The 22387-nt window shown below is 39.3% G+C and overlaps 2 protein-coding genes across 14 annotated transcripts in view; one reads left to right on the top strand and one right to left on the bottom strand.

Annotated features, from left to right (window-relative positions):
* TFPI (tissue factor pathway inhibitor) overlaps positions 1–17228 on the bottom strand; it is a 205806-nt gene extending 188578 nt beyond the window's left edge. For 2 of the 5 annotated variants that reach the window (XM_052676494.1, XM_052676496.1), the window contains exons 1-2: positions 16269–16403; positions 14996–15152 (exon numbers count right to left, since the gene is read on the bottom strand). The gene's annotated coding sequence lies outside the window, so the exon portion shown is untranslated. Of the gene's footprint in view, positions 1–14995; positions 15153–16268; positions 16409–17046 lie in introns of those variants that run through there. The other 3 variants (XM_052676495.1, XM_052676501.1, XM_052676497.1) reach the window with 3 other exon arrangements.
* Positions 16678–22387, top strand: part of GULP1 (GULP PTB domain containing engulfment adaptor 1) — a 277838-nt gene continuing 272128 nt past the window's right edge. For 4 of the 9 annotated variants that reach the window (XM_052676491.1, XM_052676490.1, XM_052676492.1 and 1 more), the window contains exon 1: positions 16679–16809. The gene's annotated coding sequence lies outside the window, so the exon portion shown is untranslated. Of the gene's footprint in view, positions 16810–20921; positions 20998–22063; positions 22130–22387 lie in introns of those variants that run through there. The other 5 variants (XR_008204949.1, XM_052676488.1, XM_052676483.1 and 2 more) reach the window with 4 other exon arrangements.

Below are 22387 nucleotides of genomic sequence, written 5' to 3'. Positions count from 1 at the left end.
CGCAGGACTACAGAATCATAGAACCCTTGGAGTTAAGAGGGATCTTTGAAGGTCATGTCGTATAACTCCCCCATAGTGAACATGGATACCACAACTAGATCAGTTTGCCTGGAGCCTAATCAAGCCTTGCCTTTGAAGTCTCCCGGCTCAGGACATCCACCCCATCTCTGGGCAACCTGTGCCAGTGCCTCATCACCCTTGATGTAGAAGATTTTTTCCTTATACCCAATCCAAGTCTACCCCTTCATGCTTGAAACTGTTTCCCCTTATTTTATCACAACAGTTTCTGATTTAAAGAAAAATCTTGGCACTGCTCCTACTTTGTTCACATCGATGTAATTTTAAAACCTTCAGTATTAATCACATTTCTATTTCGTTGAAGTTACACAGAAAAAAATTCAAAGATGTGAGCAGGGATCACACCTGTATCCAGAATAAAATGCCTGTATTTGGTTTTGTTTTGCTCAGACTTGGAGCTATTCCATCTCTGCTCAGCAGTTACCTTTGTTTTGAAATTCAGGGTAAAAACCCATGCTGAACAATGGATGAAAAAAAAAAACCCACAATCTGGAATGTAAGATTGTGAAATAGGTTATAAAGGCATTAATATTCTCCTCGGAGATTGAGAAAATTCTGTGAATTATTATACACCTTCTTGAGCAATATCCTTGAAATCGGAGGGTAATTGAAAGGAAACAATTTCTTGTTTGTTTGTTTGTTTGTTTTTAAGTATACTCTCTAGAGCATAGGAATGCAGCAAAGAATACATTTTTTCCTCCACTACTGTAGATTGGTTTTGACTTTTTCCACTAGGATAAGCAGATATGAAATGCAGCTAACGCTTGCTCTGAAAGGGATAGCTCAAAAACTGAAACAAAAATTTTACTGGCTCCAAACTTTCTTTGTAATGACATGATGTAAGTCTTACAAGGAACAGTTGTAACCATGAATAAAAAGCTTATTTCAGATTAATGTGTGTCAGTACTATATGCACCAACGGGTAAATCATCAATTAATTATTGAGTCAAAACAGTTCACATGCTGAATTCCTGTGTTTTTTGTTTGGTGTGTAAGGTGGAATGTTTTTCTTCCCCCTGTCATGAATCTGATACAGAAATACCGTGTTGTCAAGATTTCAGTTACTTGTTGTAATGTGCCTGACAGATTCATAGATTTTATTTTGCTATAATCAGATAAGATTTCAGGTGAAATAGGCACGAGGACGATCTTGTTTTGGCGTCGTGTGCCTACTAACACTACTTCTCCCAGGCTACTGAGGTTAATTAATAGATTAGTAAGTATCTTCAAAGCTTAATGAAAATTCTCAGCAAGGAGGCAATGAAAGTACCTTGTGAACTTCCAGAGGCGGGTAAACAACCTGTACTTAAATTGCTTAGCAGCTGGGTGATGGTGCCTACTAGAGTGAACAGACAAATGAGGTTTTTTTCCTTGTATTAATTAGGTTAATAACATATAAAGGACTTCCTCTTTATTGACTTGATGTAAACTGCTTTCTTCAGGTTTTCCTGCCTAGACAGAAAACAAGGAATGATTCAGAGGAACTGTTGTTCTTTAGGTTTACAGTTGTTCAATATGATATGTAATGGGAACCACCCCTTATGAAGGATCATTTAAAAAGGGTAGGAAAGCCTCTGAAGAAAATCTGCAATCCAGTTAACTGAGCAGATAATTCGATGAGGTTATCTTCGGGTCTCTTGTAGCATCCCATCGTCTTTCTGAGCTGTTTGCAGAAAATTGACCTGCACTTGAATATGCTTAATTTATCTGAGGTCTTTCCTAAAGGAGAAAAAGCCAGCTTACCTACTGATGATATGAAAATAAGATAAAAGGGCTTGAAAAGGAGCTCAAGTGATGGGTTAGCATTTTAATTCTAGGCAACGTTTCCTGTGCTCATCTTGAAAGTGTTTGGCAGTAGTACTTGGGATTTTGGTGTTTGCCTGCTTGATAGACAGCTATTGATCTAGGAAATTGAAGTGATCACACTAGCTGAGTGCTTTCACTGTAAGACTAACATGAAACTTCATATTGAAAAACTGGCCTGCAATTCTGCTTTTCAGAAATACATTAAACAACATAACGGGATTTCTCTGAATGTGTGAACTGTCTCCCTATTTCTTGATCTCTTCAAGTTTTGAGTGCACTGTAACTAGTAGAAAATCTATTGAACAGGACACAAAGTCGTGAATCATTTGAGATGCTGTATTGAGACATTTTTTAGGCTGTATAACCATGATCTGAAATTAACATAGCAGTTACAGCTTTGTATTTGCATGGAATATATGGAAAAAATATTAAGACCTACTTCAAGAAATGCGTAATAGTGTATGCAATTTGTATGCAAATTTACAGCACATTTCTGCTTAAGGTAAATGTGTGGCTTTTATCAGTTTTGCAGTAGCGGAAGTGTTATTCAAATTAGAGTTTGTATGCCGTGCAGTTGGCTTTCCAGGCATTCTCAGTTTGTTCTGCAGTCCTGTAATGAAAAGCAAGGGCCATGACCTCACCAATGCTATGAAACTTTCTGAAATATTTTAATATGTTCCGTGCTCTGAGGCTAAGAAATAGTAGATACTGATGTTGTTAAATATACTGACTTCCTCCTGTTGCTAAGTTAGAGAAGAGAGACCTTTTTTCTGCAGGCAATTTCCCCCCCGTGTTTCCTTTACGTGAAGTTTTTACCTGGTTTCCATTTTGAAACACAGCAAGAATGTGATTTAGTGTATCTGTTTGGATTTTCAGGACAGTCAAATGTAATCACAAAATATTTTATGCTTATCTTTAATTATACTGTGTAATTATATATTATGATATACCACCAATTGGTGTGTATGTATGTTGGTGTGTGTACATAATAGTATTAATATGTATATTAATATTAATAATGCTGAAAAATCAGCTGAGGTGTAAAACTGGTATGTTAATTTCTTAATGGATTTCTCCTTCACTGGAAGGAATTGAGCAGAACTTCAACAAAAAATGCCTGGATCTCTATGCAAATATTCCACAAGACAAACTTTCAATGATTTGCTTAGGTACTCAGGTTTAATCTGCTCTGAATAGTTTGTTTTAATAATGTGATATATGTTCTCTACATGGCATAGGACTGGGAAGGGAGGTGTGTCTCCAGGCTGCATGCACATCTAGAAAGGTTTTTTTTATTTTTATTTAGTTTTTGTCTGTTTTAAGTGTGTGTGTGTGTGTGTTTATATATGTATACACACAGCTTCTAGGGTTCAGTGCAAATGCAGACTTGTCTAAACACAGAGGTGAATGACAGTCTCATTATTTAAAGCCTGTTCAAGCCAAACTTTATTATAATGGGAATACATATTCTGCTGTAAAGTTCGTGTCCCAGTTAGTAAGGAATAGTAAGATAATGTGATAGAATATTACCAGTCATTTCACTGTTTGTTGTGGTCTGAAGTCAGGTTTAGTCTGAAAGGTCAGTGTCCCATGCTTAGTTTCAATCAGCAGCTATCTTTCCCAGCTCTTGGAATTAGTGTTTTACCCAGTACAGGAGAACAATTAGGACAGGGTTTGAACTGATGATTGGGCACTTGATAAAGGGCTGTGTCTGGCCCAGGAAGCACAGGCAGATTGTTTGCACCTATGCTTCCCACCTTATCAGAATGTGTAGACCCAGGATGGATGCACTTGGAGCTCTTTTGAGGGCCAGCCACTGAAGGGAAAGCATCTCTTGGACCTGGGCTGCTTCTCGTGAAGAGGTGCTGTGTAGACAGAGAAGCCCCATCACCAACTGGGTGAGGTTCATTCTCCTTTCTTTGCTTGATTGTTGGCCTACCTGCAAATACTTTGCTTGGTATTACCAAGAACCTTTTAGAAGCAATGTCAATTCTTTCTAAGCGTAATATCCAGTAAACTTAATCTAAAATCCAATGCAATATAGTCTGTTAACTTTAAAACTCTTCAGATTATTTTTATAAGTATATCCAAGTATGATTATTTTCTTCCTCACGTCTCTATCGCTTTGTCCTTTCTTGTGAATGGCTATGTGGTATGAATTTAAAAGCAGGAAGAGTCTGCTAATTTGCTTTGTCTTCTCTGAACAGGAATAGCCTTCAACAGAAGATTTGCTGATTATTATTTGAATGCAAGCCAAGTCACAGGAAAAAAAAAAATCTAGTTAAAATTTAGTGATTACTACTTTTCAACACGTACACTCTGCCTTAAGGATAGAATACGTTTTTTTGAGAACCATGTTTCTAACAGAAGCCTATGATTTTGATTTTTGTCAGAATGGTCCCAGTTCTGCTCGTGTCAGATGTTCCTACAACACTGCTGTCTGGCAACTGTGTTTGTTTCATACAACAAACTAGCATTTTTCATTCCCAAGGATCAATATGAACTACTTGGTTCTTTGTAGAATTTTTTATGAAGTATTCCTAACCAAGGGCTTCAAAGTACCTCTAATTTAAACTGCTGACTTGCAACTGTGGCTGTTTTTACTCTGGATTTTTTCCTTTTTCTAACTAAATATTTTTGTAGCAAAGTAAATATGTTCTTTTTGGAAACAGCTGTTGAAACTTTCAGTTCTGTGCAGTTTGTCTCTTTTGATATATTTTAGTCAAATCTTCAAAGTTTCTTTTGGAAACGAATACACAAACCTAAGCACTTTTTCTGATGGTTATTCATATAAACTTTCTTCAAACCTGAATCATTAAAGTCACTCTTATGTTCTTTTTTCCCCTATTATTGTTTTTAGAATGTTTTTTTTTCTTGCCATATGAGAAAAATAAACAGGCAACAGAATCTCTATGTTCTGCTCTTCATATGCTGAACACATGCAGCCTTTATGCACTGTGACTGGGAAGCAAAATCCAGCTGGTATTGGTTTCAATAAGGAGATGTTAATCAAACATCCTATTTTAATAGAATTGCAAAAGAATGCTCCCAATTGCATTGACAGTGAAGATGTCTCCAAAACTATGAAACTGTAATGTGAAAGCAAAAAAAGCTGTGCTTTTGTGAATACATTTAAATGCATAAAATTTGCAAAATCCGATGTTTCTTGGCATTCGGTAGCATAACAAGTTTCAAGAGGAAGAGTTGGGCAGTAGTATGTGATACAGGCTGAGGTCTTGTGGACAAGTACGTAGTACTGTAAGTAAGTTTTAGCTTCACCCATAATACTATTTTTCTTGTGAAAATCACACCAACCTACAATATTTCTGCTCTTTGATGCGCGCTTATTTTTTTATGGTCACAGTCTGAAAAAGTCAAGAGTACACTAAAATGTAGTTGGCAGGGAAGGAACTTCAGAGAGCAGCAAATAGCCAGGTAGAGACTAAGCATCATTTCCTATCTCCTCGGTACCTGATTCAGAAACCTAACTCAGAACAACAATGTGAAAAAATGGTTTGGATGTGGCATAAAAAGTAAGGCCAGTACAAGGAAAACTATCAAGAGCAGGCATGTTATTCAACTGGGATGGGTTAACAGTCTTCTCTCATAGTTTTCTCATTTTTATAATCATATAGGTTAATGTCTCTCTATCACACAAATTCATTTTGCTGCTGAGGCTCTGTTAAATTCTCTCAGTAAAAACTCAATGAGTAACCTGTGAGGACATTAGGCACTGCAGGTTGAAAATCCAGTTGCTTTTGTCATTTCCCCTCTTTGCGTATCTGCTACTGCACTTAAAATTGCCCTTTTCTTCACAACAGTTCTTCCCAAAGTCTCTCAACTGTCCTCTCCAACTTTTTCATATACGCTTCAATAAGTTATTTGTATACACCCTTATCTTAGGATTACATGGAGTTAATAGACTGCATGTGTTGCTGGCAGCATGGTTTCAACCATATGCTTTCATTTTTTTCCTCACCAGCTGTGAAAAAAGGCAAGAGGGCTTCCTTTGTGCTATCTGCTAGTACACAGTATAAACATATTTCAGGCTCCAGCAATGCAATCAAACACAGCTACGAGGAACTGAAAAGAAGGGATGTTGATTTGCTTCCTGTTCCTAACTAACCAAGGTTCTCTGGTTGTTGTTTGTTATTTTTTTTTTTCCCCAGATATTCATGTATGTGAGGACACCAGTGTTTAAATGTACCACTCACCGCCTCACTGAGCTCACACTGACAGTTTTGTCTCCAAAAATATTCAGTGAATGTCAATGTTAATAGATGCCATTTTGTCCACGAAGAAGAATTCAGTGACAAACCTTTGTTTCATATGCACTTATGAGTCAATTCTGTCAGACTGCCCATCTGTTGCCATCTGTCATATGGCAATAAAATTTAATGGCATGTTGGTGGGATGGTTTAATGTCTACTTCCATACCACCATCATCTTCCTCTGACATCTTGGCCCAATGTAGTAAGACAGGCATTACTTTCAGAACAGACCTCTTATTTTAAGAAGTTTTGTTTATTTTCTAAACTCAAAGTAATTAAGTACCTTCATGAGTTAATTTTGTTGAGTTAATCTTTTGAATTAAGTCATTCTTCTAGTTCTGTAGAACTAGAAGATGATGTACCTGAAATTCTTACAGTTCTTTCTTTATGAAATATTTCAGTTTGCTGGTAGACTTGAATTTCTTTGCACTGAAATTTAACTGATGTGAGCTTGTTTTCAGAAAGGAATACAGGATTTAGTCCCCAGTCTTACACTTTCCTTTATAAACTTTTCTTCTGAAGTAATGGTGTGCACTTACTGGGTTTTATTTATGTATTCTTAAGTTTCTAAAGAATGTTTTAATGTTTTCCAGTAGTAAAAATTTATTGAATGCAATCATGGCATTAATCCTCCAGCAAAAGTTAGGAAAAGTTAGAATGCATGAACTACCCGCTTCATAATTCAAAAGCTCCACACGTCTAAGGTTTTAAGTTCCAAACACGAGAACAGAAATGCCTCCATGTCTTTCCTGTTGAAACTTATAGCAAGAAATAGTGCAGTTGCGTGTTGGTCAGAGAAGGTAAGCCAGCATTCCTTGGGCTGTGTCACAAAGAATGATGTAAGTTCAAGGATATTGCCAAAAACAGTAGTTTTCTTTGTGAAGGAAATAGATATTCCATAGTAAAACATCATTCCACTGTATAAATATTTCAACCTCCAGTTGTTTTAAGAGCTCCTGTGATCTTCCTCTTCTGTGCCTCTTATTCAGTTTCTCTCTCACTTGCAGTTTGCTCCACTTACTTGTTCTAACTGATTATTCTTAAATTGTACCCTCAAATAGCTAGCTGAGAAATGAAAAATGAACCCTGTATTTCCAGGTTTCTCTTAAAAATGTATATATACTTAAGTTAATTAACAAATTATCAAGAGGCCTTAAAAGCAACTCAGCTAGTATAAGTAAAAGTGAGGAATCAAGTGGCTAAGTGTGAGTGAGGAAAGTTATCCTTGAAAAGCTTTTTGCAATCAAATTATCGAAAGAAAATGGTGTGATTCCTTCGTGTTTTTCACAATTGGTTGGTTTGGGGTTTTTCTGGGTTTTTTTGTTTGTTTGTTTGTTTGTTTTTTGTTTCTTTTTTGCAGCTAAGGAGCGTCTGCTGAGGGAGCTTTACTAACATTCATATATTAAAAATGTATCCACGTGGTACCTATTTTAGCACTATTTACTGTATCTAATCTCAAGTGTGCAATACTTCTATCTGAAGAGCAGTACTGATTCAAGGCTGGTGCTTTATGTAACCATTAAGCTGGCATTTGGCTATTAACACATTTAATCTGTGTTTTATGTTCACTTCTTGGTACCCTGGTATTCAAGCTGTAGTATTTCTGTGTTGCAGGCCTTTTTTCTTTTTTCCAGAGACTCCATCTTGTGCACTCAGGCATGTGCAAAGTGGGAGTTGTTAATGCTCTTCAGTTTCTCATGCATAATAGAGAACAAAAGGAGGTCTGATTATCCAGAGGATACTTGAGAGTTTAAACCAACATGAACTTGATTTTAGACAAAACCATGATATTTTCAAAATGGAGGTAGTGGGCTGACAAGTTAAGACTTGGGAACCACTGAAGTTCTTTAACTGCATGGTTGTGGAATTGAGATCCTGCCTATTATTTCGTCTCAGGCATAACCTTAAGCATGTTTTAAGGTGTTTTTTGGTGTTGTGCTTTTTTTTTTTCCCCCTAGTAAATGTAGAAGTGTGTGAATCTCTAATTGAAATAGTTACTGGGTACTGGTTAACAGTTTTGTTTATCTTATCATGCACAAGACAGTTCTGTGCTTTCAGTGCTCATTTTCCTGTGCTTCCTGAGTAGGAGATTGTTTCATACTCGAAGGAATATTTAGCTGAAGGCCATTTGTGCTTAGAGAGGTTCCTTTTTGCGTTGTCCCAGGACAAGATGGTTGGGCTGAAGGGGGGGAGAGGGAACAGGACAGGGGGAAAAACCCAAATAGTGGTAGGAGGCTAAAAAAAAAAGAGAAGAGGTTGAGTATTTATGTTATCTGTTAGGGAATACAATAAAAAAAAAACAAACAAAAACAAAGCTATCTGATAATTAAAAAAGTGGGAAATAAAAATGGGAAAAGATACTTAACTGGTTTTAGGTATGAGTGATAAAATTTTTAGATAAAATGAAATAAACTATAGAAAAGTTAATGGCAAAGAATGATTTTGGAAATATTTGAAGTCAGAAACAGGGAAATTATTAGGAAAAATCATCCAGGAAAATATTGAGAAAGTGAACTTGTAGGAAAGCTAATTTATATCTGGTGACATTGATACATGAGTGTATTACTCTAGAAAGCATGCTTTATCTTCCTTGAGTTCTAAAAGAGAGATTGCAGTGGGCTGGCTGGAGGTTTTCTGGGGGCATTATTAGCCTTCTGTTGCTAATACTGGTTACATACTAAAGTTAATTGATGTGCCACACTGGAATGCTACTTCCTGAATATGGAAGTCTTTCACATTCTAAGTATCAAAAGTTGGAAGCTTCTGAAAGGATGTCTTCCTTCAGGGTGAGCTAAGGAGCTTACAATACTTCATTAAGAAATGGCATTAACTATTTTTTTTTTAATGGTTTTTGCTTAGGCATTAAAAGAAAAATGACTTCCCAAATAATTTTTTTTAGCAGCAGAGGAGTTATCTTGCCATTTAATTTCAAGTGGAAAGTTTTACAGGGTCCAGAGACACAATGGGAAACTTAATAGGAAGATCGAGGTGATTTAGAGAAGGGAGTAACAAGATAGGAAGAAAAGATAAGAGTTCTTCACCTATTGGGAGTATGTAAGAAATAGGCAGTTGGAAAAAATCTCATGTAGCTTTATGTTGGGGTTCAAGGAGATACTTTAAAAAAACAAAAACAAAAACACAACAATAATCATAGCTGGATTATGACAACATAAGTTGCTGGTTCTTGCAAGATGCAGTAAAAGCAACTTGTAAGTTTATTTGTAGGCTAGAAATAAAACATATCAGTTCACAACTTTTAGTAGAAAGATTGAAACTATGAAAGACTTGGCAACAGATGGACTTTGAACTCATGCTGCTTCTAATTCAATTGGTAGAATTCCTGAAAGTGAAGTCTGAGCCATTGCAGCTGGTAAGAAGGGACGCGTCTGAGTCTACTCAATTGCTGTAAATATCCAAAATGTAGAGGAGAAAACACACAAAGGCCTGCAAATTTGAGAGTGGGATATCTCTGTTTCAGAAAGAGAATAAAAGAAAATATAGCCAACAAAAAGACATCTATAAGAAAATGTAAACTATTTAGTATTTATTTTGGAAGATGAGAAGATGATGCTAAAACAAGAAGGAAGCAATTCAGAAAAAAAACCTGAATGATGAATTTCAGACATCTGTGTATGTATTTCATGCATGGTTTCTATTAAGATTTCACACTGATTTTGTTCTTATTTCTCATGAATCTCAATGTATTTTCCTAAAATACACGTAAGAAGCATTGTCATCATCCTAACTCTGGGTTAATTAAAGTTATTCTCTTTTATGATTTTGGAGGTGATCCTGATTATTGGCTGAGGAATAAAGAAAAGGAAACAATGCTCAATTGTTTATTTTGTTTCCACAGCTGAAGCACACCTTAAAAAATTTAAGTGACAGCTAGGAAATTAGATTGGTAGCAAAGTGAATACTGTTTGTAGGTGACCTTCTTCCCAGTTTTGGATCAGATAGTTCAGTTGACTGAGATATTTAGCTTGAACAAATTCCATGTGCTGTTTCTTGGACAAATTTAACATGCTATTTCTTGTTTACTGATGAAGATGGAATGATTCAGTTACCTAGACTTTTAGAAATTCACTCCACTCATGTAGAAATCTGAATTGTTTGTTTCTCACATGTAAGGATCAATTTGGTAACTGATACCAGAAGGTTTTGGGATGCAAAAAGGAAATATACTGGCTAGGTAATAGCTAGTAAGAAAAAGGTAGCTGGAAAAATATCCTGACATAGAAAATCAATGACTGAAGTATTTCTAATATCACTGTCAAAATCCAAGTTTATCAAAAGGAAATTTTTTCCCTCTCCTTGCAAAAGTGAGGCTACAAAATGTTCAGAACAGGTTATCCTTCTATTTGGCTACAGCTACCTGAGGTTTTGGTACAGCTACACTATATTACGCTTTCTTCCACAAAATGCTGCGTTAACATAGTTCAATGAACTGTGCTCCTTACTCAAACTATAAGCACCTGTGACTTTTTTGAGTAATATAATTACAGTATCAACCAGCATGGAATAGAATAGTTATTACTTTCAAAGGGATGCTTAAGCTCCATTTGAAATGTGCTTAATGTTAAATAGTCACCAGGGGAATGTATGAGTAGAGAATGAAGTCAGAGTTCATCTCAAACAAACTTTTAAGTATTATAATGCTGCCTTGTCAACAGCAATTCTTAAAAATTCTCAAAGTTTCAAGTAAAGCACTGCATTCCTTGTAATTCCATGTAAATGTAAAATGGCATCTTGTGAAAACTCACTTAAGCCTTTTTCTCTTCTGATTTCATGTTAGCTTAAAGGAACAGTTGTTTTTAGTTACACACGTGGTCAAAATTAGATGAAATGTTTATTCCCTTAACTTACTGTGCTTCTGTAAAGCAATACAATATAGAACATCATTATGCGCAGAACTGCCGTTCTGTCAGGTGAAGCCAGTTTTTGCCTCACCATCTGAAGCAAGTAGATAGCTCTGACCAAGAGACTATAAAAAAGTAACAGTAATCAAATGTATAGAACTGCTGAAGGCACGACTGTAGAAGACCAAGGTTTAGTTTTTGAGACTGTCAAGTACAAGACAGACAATGCGTGTGGTTAAGAAGGTTCAATATGGTTTCTGTCATGAGTGGATTTTTAGGAGTGTTTTAATATTGTACAGATTTTTTATGTTCCTTGTGCCTAATCCTTTATTTTCTGCAGCGCAGAACTGCATAACAGATGAGATGACTTTCACCTGCAGTGTCAAAGTACATTTATAAGCTGTTTATTAGATGAGCAGTTTCTTATCCAAAAGTGGGAAACAGATTGTTATCCATTAAAAGAAGAAAATGGTAATTATGTGATATACATACCAAGAAGACTGGCAGGGAATAACTGAAAGCTCTCATGGTCTGATAGCCAGAGAAATATGTGACCTTCCGTTCAATGAAAGCTCTTAAACTTAGGATTATATTCATAAATCACAAATATCAACTGTCAAGATGTAATTTTATATTCTGTTCTAACTCCTGCAATTCAAGCATAATGCCATAGAAGCTTATAGGAAAACATAGGAGTTAATTCAAATATCTGGAGTAGTTTGTTCCAAGTCTCTATTTGCAAATGCTGACTCGAATTCATTTCAATTACAAGGTGATGTTCTTCTACCTGTTAAGACACTAGACAGTTTTGAAAACTCATGTCCATAGGTAGTATAGATGCTACAGCAATCATTTTTTTTATTCTCTTAAAGAAGCTAATTACATAGTCAGTTTTTAGGTCTTATTGTTCTATGTTCAGCATTTCAAATAATTTCTTAATAGTTTTCTGCTGCTCTTGAAAGGATAATTAACTCAAGAAGAAAACAACTAGGTATTTTTGCACTCTGGCTCTTTGCAAATTAACTTTTTTTTCATATTAGTCCTTCAGTTTTAGTGAAGATGCTCAATTATGTCTTCGTTCTAATGTTCTGAAAAAAGAAAGTGCCTTGACTGGTTTTCTTTACTTCTCTCTTGCCTCCGTAGTTGCATGGTCTATTATCAGCTATTGTCTGTGAGAAGCTGTGTATGAGAAACAACTTTGTTTTGCAAGTGTTTTGTAATAGTGGCTACAGGACCTTAAAAAACACAAAATACTTCTACAAAGCTTCAGATATGCAAAGACTTATCCACTTGGGGTGGAAATTCTATGAGGGGTTGCTAAAGAGACCTTCCTCTTTAGATATATTGCTAGTAGATGGTGATTTCATGCTCAGCTTCACACTGGTCAACAGTAAATTAGTCACTATCATCACACAAACTTTAGAATTATCAGCTTCCTATTTTTATGATTTCACATGTTTTATTTTTCTCAGACTCTAAATGGAGTTAAACAACTTGACTGTTGAAGACACCTGGATAAACTTGAGTAGCCTATGATACCTACAGAGCTCAATAGTCTGTCTGCACTTTTTTTCCAATAATGAAGGAAAAGCATATACAACATAGTGAGGAAAAACGCTATTGTATGTATACACAATAGAAAATGTTTCACAGATGAGAGCATGAGGGGAATCTAAGAGGAAAATAAGCAGTCTTGGGATTTTTAACTGAGTAATCCTTCGTGTCTTTGAAGTACGACTTGATTCCCAGTTAATCTAACTAGATAAAATACCTGCTTTGTGTTCTCCCCTTGCTCCCACCCAGCTCTGTATTGGATCTTTCAAGGTATACGAGCCTCTGTCATAAGTTCTCAAATACTCTTTCCAGAGGTTTTGGTCAATTGTCAAACAAATGTAAAATTCAGGTAGCATCCTCTGTGCAGAACTGCCTTCGAGAGATAAACATCTGCTCTGATGAGCTGCGTAATTATCGTGTTAGCCAGACTATTAAGTTGATAGAAGACAAGGCAACTTCAGTGTTGCCTGGTCACACAGCCCTCTTGACGGTTGCTGTCTCTAATGTGATACACAAAAGTCACACTTGCCCCTGCACTCGTCCATTGCTTTATTGACAGAGCTTTTTATCTCCTATAGATATCACCCAGACCAGTGTGGGAATGTGGCTTACCGTTATGACTTAGAAATTGTCAGTTCTCTAGTGAAGAGAGGACAAATAAAAGTGAAGTTACATATCGTACCACTAGGACAACATTAAAAGGCCTGCAAGTTAAATAAAGAGACGTGGGGCAGAATTTTCTCCGGCAATTTTTCTTCTACTATGAAAAACAAAAATAAGGCACGGTTGGTTTGCTTTCTTATTCATTCAGTGATTCTGCAGAGTAATGCTTAGTCTAGCCCTGGCCTTTTTTAGGGGTAAGGCAACATTTAGCAGGGAGGTGAAACTTTTCAGGTTGTGCAATTAGTGCAATCCCTTAGTCTTTGTTTATTCCAGTAACTATTTTCTGGTAAATCAATGCAAGCAGACTCCTTGATCTTGATACAGATCTAAATGAGTATGGATCCCTTTGTTTTTACTCACTGTGAATTATCTGCACCTATTCATGACAGTTTGCATGATTCTCATCTACTATATTATGAGAACAACAAAACAAACAGATTCATAGAAGATACTGGACTGTAAGTGTGTTTTTATGAATGTGATTTTGCTCTCTCAGGTGCATTTTTTTTTTTTTTGTCTTCTATACCTCATTCTTCCCCAATTTCTCTGCAATACTCAAGAATGGCAGCTCCAGTAATTACATGATTTTGTCTGCTTCAGGTTTTGGAGAACGTAGGCCACAGAAATTTTTAGTGTTTCATTCTTTTTTTCCTCAGAAACTTCATAAATGAACCATGCCATTTAAAAATTCAGACCAAGACCTATGTTCTCTACAATGTCTATATATTTTTCTCTATTCCTCCTTTCACTTTTTGTCATTCATTCACATAGGTTGCTATTTTTGATGGGGAAAAAACGGCAGGAGAAAAAAGAAACAACATTTTATGCCCCTGATGGAGTATGCACCAAATTTAAGTCGAAAATAGATGTGCTCTATGTTTCTTTCATCTGAACAAATGCAGGCAATGTCAAAAATAGCAGAGGCAGGAGAAATAAGAAGCTTCCCATGCACTATTCTTTTTTCTTGTTTATAAAACCTCATTTTTAAAGAAACAAATTTGCATGCAGAAGGTGTTTGGAAATGTCTTTTTCTGAAGTATACAGTCATATCGTTTTGAATGTTACAGATCTATTTAAATTAATTGTGCACAAAATCTACCTTGACTTAATTAAACACAGTTGCCTTAAGAAAGTCTTGACTTCTAACGGTGTTTCTTTTAATTTTCTCTGATGCAGAACCTGCCCTTCAGAACGTCCCCTTAACTATATTTGTTAGTTATTTTCTGAATGACCTTTGGAGTGCTTAAGATAATGTATTCCTGTAGCCAAAACATATTCAGTTTGCCTATTTTGTTCTGCTTTGCTGTTGTGAATAACCTAATGATGTTAAAGTTCTAGTGAAAACCTCCTGAAGCTTAATGTTGGAAAACATAGAATATGTTAAGGAGTCCATGACTACACAAATACTTAAACATTTCTGATAGGTACATCAAAACTCTGACATTTCATCAAATAAGCTGACTGCAGCTGATCTTATCTAATGAAAATAGAATTAGTACTGGACATGTTTGATTACTTATTGGTACATATATAAAAAGCCAGGCTTGGGTGTATGTTTTGAAAAGCCCAATATAAAGAGATGCTCACGGGCATTGAAATGATCTGTAGTTTTGCCTACAATATCAGCAAACAAGTTGCCTTGCTCCTCAGAGGTTATACATAGAACGGTTCTTTGTATTTCCTCTACCTAACACAGCTAACAAACCAAGTGGAATAGAGCAGCCTTCTTTTATTTCTCAAAAACATGTTCTGGGTAAACTGTACCTTAATTTTTTTTCTTCCATCTTTGTAGGGAATTCATAGATTATCTTTCCTCTTATCCTTCCTGTCACTGTTCTCTACTGCCATGAGTGGACGAAGAAATGCATACAATGCTGTTGTCAGTTCCAGCAAGTTGCCAAGTAGGTGTGCATGAGCATAGCTGTCAAGAGCAACAAAAACTATTTTAGATGTTGTGTAATGACCACTGGGGGATCAGTTGTAAACAAAGTAAATGCATCATTCTCAGACTCACTAAGTATGCATTCTACTCTTCTAGTATTTCAGTAGAGACAGGCTTAGTAATATATTTCAGTAAATTGTTTATCCTCTCCATATGCTGAAATCAGTTCCTGGCTATTTTGTTAGCCAGGACATAATTCACAGATAAATTCCCTCCAAAGGTTTTGTTTTCCTTCATTTTCCTTCCTTCACTGATCTTAATATGTCTATTCATCTTTTGAAATGCATGAGATGCGTCTCTACCACAGTTGCCTCTTTGTACTCAATGATCCTTTGCAACTATTTTGTAGTTCTTTAGTCTGCATGCGCACCTGAAAGCATATAACATGTTAGAGTTTGTTTCCCTTCTGGGGGAGAACTGTACTGATGGAAAATTTCAGAAGCCTTATAATAACCTCTAGAGCAGATTAAAGCACTACTAATTTGTCTCAATTCCCTGTATGCATTTTGCAGGTTCTTTATTGAGGTTAAGAGTGAATGGAAAAGGCAGCCAGACTAATTAACTTACGTAATTTGCATCTATGCTGGTAATTACCTAGGAGTTACCGATCTAAAAAGCCGCCTGGTGTTGATTTCTATACTTCATGTTTATTCCTACACGATAACTCTGCTCTTAACCGTAAATTGCCGCCCTCGAATGTATTCTATGTGCAAGAACTAAAGAACAGATCCAACAACAGAAATTCATAGCAACAAAAAAACAAGGAAACAAAACCTCTACAAACAAAGCACCATTGCTTCGATTCCCACGACCGTTAAGTGGCCATTCTTGAGCTTTGTGTTAAGAACCACGAAAGGACTTCCAGAGTGGTGCTGTGGAAGAAGGGGGCACCGCCAGGTGGATCCCCGCCTTCCCACCCAGTTTGGACAGGGACTACATGCCTCGGGCTGCACGATTCGAAGTTCATTAATCTCTACCGAAAGTCTTGCTGCAGATTAGCCCCAAATGCGTACAGGTGCCTCCGTTAACTTCCTCTCTCGAGCACCGTTCCCTTGAGGAACTCTGAGCTACGAACTCGCATTCCCGTTTCCTCACCTCATCGCTTTTTCGGGAAAGAGGTCAGAGCTTAACAGAAACAAGCCACGCGGCCGGACGAGGAGTTGAGTTCCGAGCATCCCTCCAGCCGAGGTTACCGCTTCCCTCCTCCTGGGGCACGGCTGGCCCGCTGCCTCGTCGTCCCGGCCGTGACGCTCACAGTCAGGGACGGCGTCACCGGGCCGCTCCATCACTTCACGCTCTCCGCCGCGCCTCCTCTTCCCGCCCGCTCCCCCGCCTCGCGCCCCTTCCTCGCGCCTCGCGCCCCCGCCTCGCGCCCGCTCAGCTCACAGCAGCGCCCGCAGCTGAGCGCCGCACCCCTCGGCGCCGCCTCCCTCTTCTCCTCCCCTTTCTCCTCCTCTCCTCCCTCCCAGCGGCCGGCCGGAGGCAGGGGGAGCCCGGGAGCAGCGTCCCGACGTGCGGCTAGCCGGCAGCAGGCGGGGTCCCTCGCCCGCCCGCCCGCGCTGACGTCAGGAAACTTTCTCGGCGGCTGAGGCGTGAGCCGGGCGCCGAGGCAGCGGGCCGCCTCCATCCTCTGCAGGTACGGGGCAGCGCAGCGGGGTTCCGGGAACTGCGGCGGCTCTGCTCGCCTTGGGGGTACCGGGGCTCTCGTCCCGTGCGCGCCGGGCGGGGTAGAGGGGAGGGAGCGCCTGTTGATCTCTGCCCGTGGCTTCGAACTTGGCCGGCGGGCGGGACCGAGAGGGGTCCCGCGCCTCGGGGTGGCGTGAGGGGCCGGGGGGGGGGTCGGGCCAGGGGCACGCGGTGCGGGAGAGCTCACCTGCAGGAGTGGCAGCGGCTGGGTTCGGCGCGCGGACCTGCCCGCTCTCAACGGGCTTCTGCAACTACAGCGGTGCGCCTTTGGCTGCGCGGCTTTCTCCTTTAACTTCAAAGCGGTGGAGAGTCCGCAAAGCACCTGAACCGCGCGGCGAGCCGCGGGCGAGCGCTTTGCTCGCCGCGAGGGGCCGAACGCCACCTCCGTGCCCTTCCGCAGCCGCACCGCCCCGTGCGAGGTGCCGCGCGCCGCTCCGCGCGGCTCGGACCGGGCGGCGCTCCGAGAGCCCCGCGCAGGCGGCTCGGGAGCTTCGGCCGTGCTGCTCTTTTGTTCCGTCGCCGCTTAAGAAAGACGTTGAGGAGGTCGGAGGCCCGTAAAGGTTAACTGCGTTCTTCCTGCCAGAGGCGTTTGCCCCTTCCAAACGCTGGCTTTCCTTCTTGAATTTTTTCTCCCCCTTTCGGTTGCCCTGCAGCTGCAAGTTTTTAAAAGTCTTCTTCGCGTAAAAGTGGCTAAAAACAAAACGCTGAACAAACTGGAAAGCCTGGCATGTATGAAGGCGGTTACGAAGCTGTTCTAAATGTGTACAAACACCACATATTTTAACAAAATACTTCCAGTGTACTCACCATAAATATAAACAACACTCATTTTTACTTATTTAATAACGATGTGCTCTGAAATAGTTTTTCAGTAGTTTTCTTCCTCTGTGTCTTAGCCTGAATAACATGTTGGTGGTTCCTTCTGGCTGTTGAACCCGATAAGCCAAACTTCTGTGTTTCTGCTGCAAATGACGGTAGTTGACAAACGTGAAGCAATTCTTTTGAGAAGGAAAAAAGTCTTTTTGGAAGATCGATCTTCTATTTTATGGTGATTTGAAAATGTGCTGAAAAGTTTGCCTTGTTTTTGAATCTGCTTGGTTGATTGTTATGTGAGGGACAACTTCTGATCTTTGGAGGTTATTCACATGTATGCAGGGGAAGGAACCTCAAATTAGTGAGAAAAATGATGATAGTAAACACACGGTTGTTTGCCGTATGCTATTTGGTGTGCATTTGATTTCCCCCACCCCCCTCATAGACACATCCTCATCTGAAGAGGTTGAATAAAGGCAGTGATTCACGGATTAAAAGCCTAGGAAATATGGCACAGTTGAAGGATGCAAAGGAGCAGCCAGATCTGTGCTTTCAGTGGAGCTGTCAAGGCAGGGATATCATGATGAGAACTGGGAAGTGAGCAGAAGCAAGTAGGAATTAGGCTGCCTTAGCAGTGCGGATGACAGTCTTAAACATGATCTGGGCAGCTCTGGGTGTATCTTGGAGTGGTGAGTACAGCAATTAAAATGATTCTGACGCCAAAGGAAAAAAAAATAAATTAAAAAAGAAAATACCAGACCTGGCTCTGTACAGGGCTCTGTGTAAAGTGTTTTAAGTTGAGTAGAAAAATGCAAAGCTGGTGCTGGATGACTAAAGCAGGGAAGATGTAGCTGGTAAGAGACTGGCTGTTCACACAAACTAATGGCAGGTACTGCCTTGTTAGGCTCTGACAGCTTAGTAATCTTTGTGAGGCTTGACTGTTGTTGTAGAATTTAGAAACTGTGTCTACTGCTGAGCCAAATGTTCACCTGATGGGACGTTTCAGAATATCCTTTATGAGCTCATTAAAATAATTTGTTCTTTGCCTTCAAACAGTGGTATGTCTCATGCTTAACAATGTCAGTGAGTAAATGAGTGTATTCATACAGCACTTGTAGATATTACTGGATGCTCCTGAAGTCATAATTAAAAGAATTGTACAAAGAACTGGAGGAGTCAGATGCAATAAACTGGCATTTATGTTACAGTTATAGAATGACTTTTTCTCTTGAGATAATTTGTCAGGAATGTGTTTCTTGAACTTGTCGTAAGAAAATAATTAAAGCTACGGCATGACGCAGTTGAAGAACAACTTCAGCTTCAATAGAGAGACAAATGTAGCTTGAAAAAGATCCAAATACAAGCTACCTTCTCCTTGAACTGCTGCCACACCCAGTGTGACTTGTGGCAGGATGCTGACTGTAAAAGGTTTCTGCATATTACAGGGCACTGCCCTGAGCCTGAGGTCCAGCAACTTCCTTTCACCGTGGCTGATTTCTTAGGACTCTGATATGGTCAGAGCAGCTCAGGCTTTATTTCAAGTTAATCAGCTCTTGAGACAAAGCATCCTGAATTAATCATTTAATTACATGGTTGCATAAGAATACGCTGATTGAGCACAAAGAAATATTTTCCCCATCCCCTTTTACTACAATCTGATTTTGGGAAGGATAAGCACCTTTACAGAATCAGATTGTAGTCTGGATGAAAACAAACAATGCTGTTGTTGCAACCTGCAGAGTGCCACTATGCCACTACTTAAGTGCTTTCTGCAGTTCTCTAACCCTGTCTCTGTGTATATACATGTCTTTTTCATTGAGAAAAAGTTGTTTGTGTCCTTGTTCCCAGTATGTCAGTCCGCTTGTGACGTCCCTTAGATCCCTGGTTCCTCCATGCAGTCACTCTCACCAACCAAGCATCAGTGCTTCACAGAAGACGTCCCATGACTTATATGCATATCTAAGACTGGGAACAATTTGATGCAGCAAATGCAGACTCTCTGTACCATTTCATTTGTGTTTTGAGGACTCACTCGAGTTTTTACCTTTTCCACAGGCACTGAAAGTGCTCTGAAAATGATTGTGAACAGATCTTGAGCCTTAAATATTCTTCCTATCGAGGCTGCAGCTCCACCCAGTCTAATAAGCAGAAGGTCACCTGAAATGCCTCGCCTTGCCTGGTGTGATTTCAAAACCTGTTATGCTAAGTTGAACACAAGGAGCAGGGGTGATGTTTCTCCATAGGTTTTATCCAGCATTTCAGTAGAGAATTTATCCAGCTGGAAACTCATCTTGAATTCCCAGGGAAGAATTTACACTTTAATTCCTCTTCTCTTCTGCTGGTTTAAGCAGATGCTCTAATCACCAAGCTAAGAGGGTACTTTGGATTATTGTAATTTCTTCAGGTTGAAATAGCTTACTTTTAGGGAGTTTAATTGCATATTAGGCAAAGAAAGAATGTAGAAGTTTGCAGCTTAGTGATGCAGACACTTCTGTAGAAGAACCATGGTGTGAGTTATCAACAAGTACATAAGCAGTAAGCTTTCACTGGAGCAGGAAGCAGAATTCAGACTTCATAATGCCCACAGCTTCTTGCAGCTTACTTGATAAGGAGGCAAACAAGAACCAGAAAGCTCTTTAGAGTAAGATACCGTATTGCTTGAACTTCTGCAAAATTATATTCTATTTTCAAAGCCAGGCATTGAGAAATACTGTTTCTTCTTTTATTCCTGAGCCTCACCTACTTGACTTAGTAGTACTGTATGTGCTGCTCACTCTGTTGGTACTGTATGTGTTTTATGTCGAACTCTGAACGTGGTCAGGTTTTGTTGTGAGGACAGAGCTGGGTTTTTGGTTTTCTGATGATTCTGTCAGTGATGTCTGATCAGCATCGCTGTTGTGCATGAGATTGTGCAAGTGCAACCTGGTAAGCTGTTCTCTCACTGATGCAGGTACTGCAGCTGGCTCTATCTTATTTTTTTTCGGCTTTGGAACTAAGAGGTTGCTAATTTTTCTTCTTTGCATTTATTTATATTGTTGCCAGAAATTCAGGGTGATTGTACACTGTAAATAAGAATGCAGTATTACCTGAATGTGGAACTGTATGGGAACTGCTGAGTCACGGCCTGAGCCTCTGATTGATCACCTGAGGTGAGCCATGAATCAGCCAGAGGAGCACAGGTGAAGGCAATTCACCTGTGCTGCCAGAAGGGGTGGAGCCAGGCTCCAGCCCTCCTAGACCTATTTAAGAGCTGGCTGCCAGTGGGAAGGATCTTTTCTTGAGATCCCCTCTTCTGGTGTTTTTTGTAGGTGAGCCTAGCATACAGGTAAGCCTTCTATTTATTCTCTCTTATTATCTTAGTGTACTTTGCCTAACTCTCTTGTTTATTTTGTGATTATGATATCTTTAATATCCATTGATTATACATCTTTAATATCCATTGATTATACAGGAACTGTAGTCCATGGAGGTGCATTGGGCATTCCTGTGTTGCAGAAAGATCCTGTTCCGTGCAAACAAAAAATACTTTTGTTTTAAAAAGCATGTGATGTTCAAAAGCATCCAGCGGCTGTTGAGAGCATGCTGTATTGCTGTAGAGGGGCAGGCCATGCAGATATTCCTGTGTCTGGCAGTAGCTGAGTAGCCTGGTCTCTAGGGTGCTTCAATCTCTTTTTATCTCAAAAATAACATGAAAACTTTAAAACTGCATTCAAATTCCTGCATTATTTTTAGATGAAATGAAGTAGTGTTTGAGGACTGTTGGACTCTCTGGAACTGTTTAAGATCCTTCATGTGACTTGTTATTATTATTTTTTTTTTTTCTTCTGTTCTCTCTTTCTTCCAGTTTTAATATGGGCAATCTTGGACAAAGAAAAGAGGCAGTAGCAACATGGCGTGCGAAGTGGAACCCAAAGTACTGCCCATCATTGCCATTTAACAATCCATCCTATTTTCACCTGGTCTTTTTAAATGAAGATTCTAAATCTTAAGCTCTTCTTAGGGTGAATGCACCACTGGGAACTTAAAACATTGTGCTTGAACTTTCCAAGTACTGTTAGATGCTAAAATTGTAGCAGTGAATGCAAAATCCAGAGCAAAATATTTCCCCTGTGATGTAAGGCGGCTGCTGTGTTGGGTGGGTGCAGCACTGCCTCTTCTGCCCTTCTTCCTGCAAGGCCTGGGGGAGCTGGCAGACCCCAGCCTGGGCTGAGTGCTGCCTCGTGGCTCCCAGCACCTTCTGTGATCAACTCATTTGCTGTTGCTGGCAATTTGTGATCTGCTGCCCTGTTGAACCAGGCCTTTTCCTATGCGTCACAATATCAGTGATCAGTTTTCTCTTATGTTTTAATGAGAGTACGAGTAGTTTTTTTCTGTGATTCTTTTGAAGGGGATGGCATGAACTGACATTGTTTTCTTCATCTGTTGTGAAATCTTCGGGAAAGCAGAATAGAAGTGAGGTAATGAGCCTAGATAAGGAACTGTACTCCCTACTAAAAATCATTTTTCCTGTGATCGCATCTCAAAAGGCCCTTTAAACAGCAGTCATTCTTGCATGCCAATTATATTAGGGGTTATTTGAAAAAGTTTGGTGTGTCCTCAAACCATTTTCCTAATGTTTGTCCAGAGCATCTTTCCGAAGCCTCGCTGTGCAGATATGTGCTGTCTCTAATGCTTTCTTCCTACATGCTGTGTTGGCAGCTGTGTGCATTCAAAGA

Source organism: Tympanuchus pallidicinctus, unplaced genomic scaffold, assembly GCF_026119805.1.
Source record: "Tympanuchus pallidicinctus isolate F22 unplaced genomic scaffold, pur_lepc_1.0 scaffold15, whole genome shotgun sequence".
Classification (NCBI taxonomy): Eukaryota; Metazoa; Chordata; class Aves; order Galliformes; family Phasianidae; genus Tympanuchus; species Tympanuchus pallidicinctus.
Note: the sequence above shows the minus strand (reverse complement) of the source record. Positions and strands in the feature narration are given on the sequence as shown.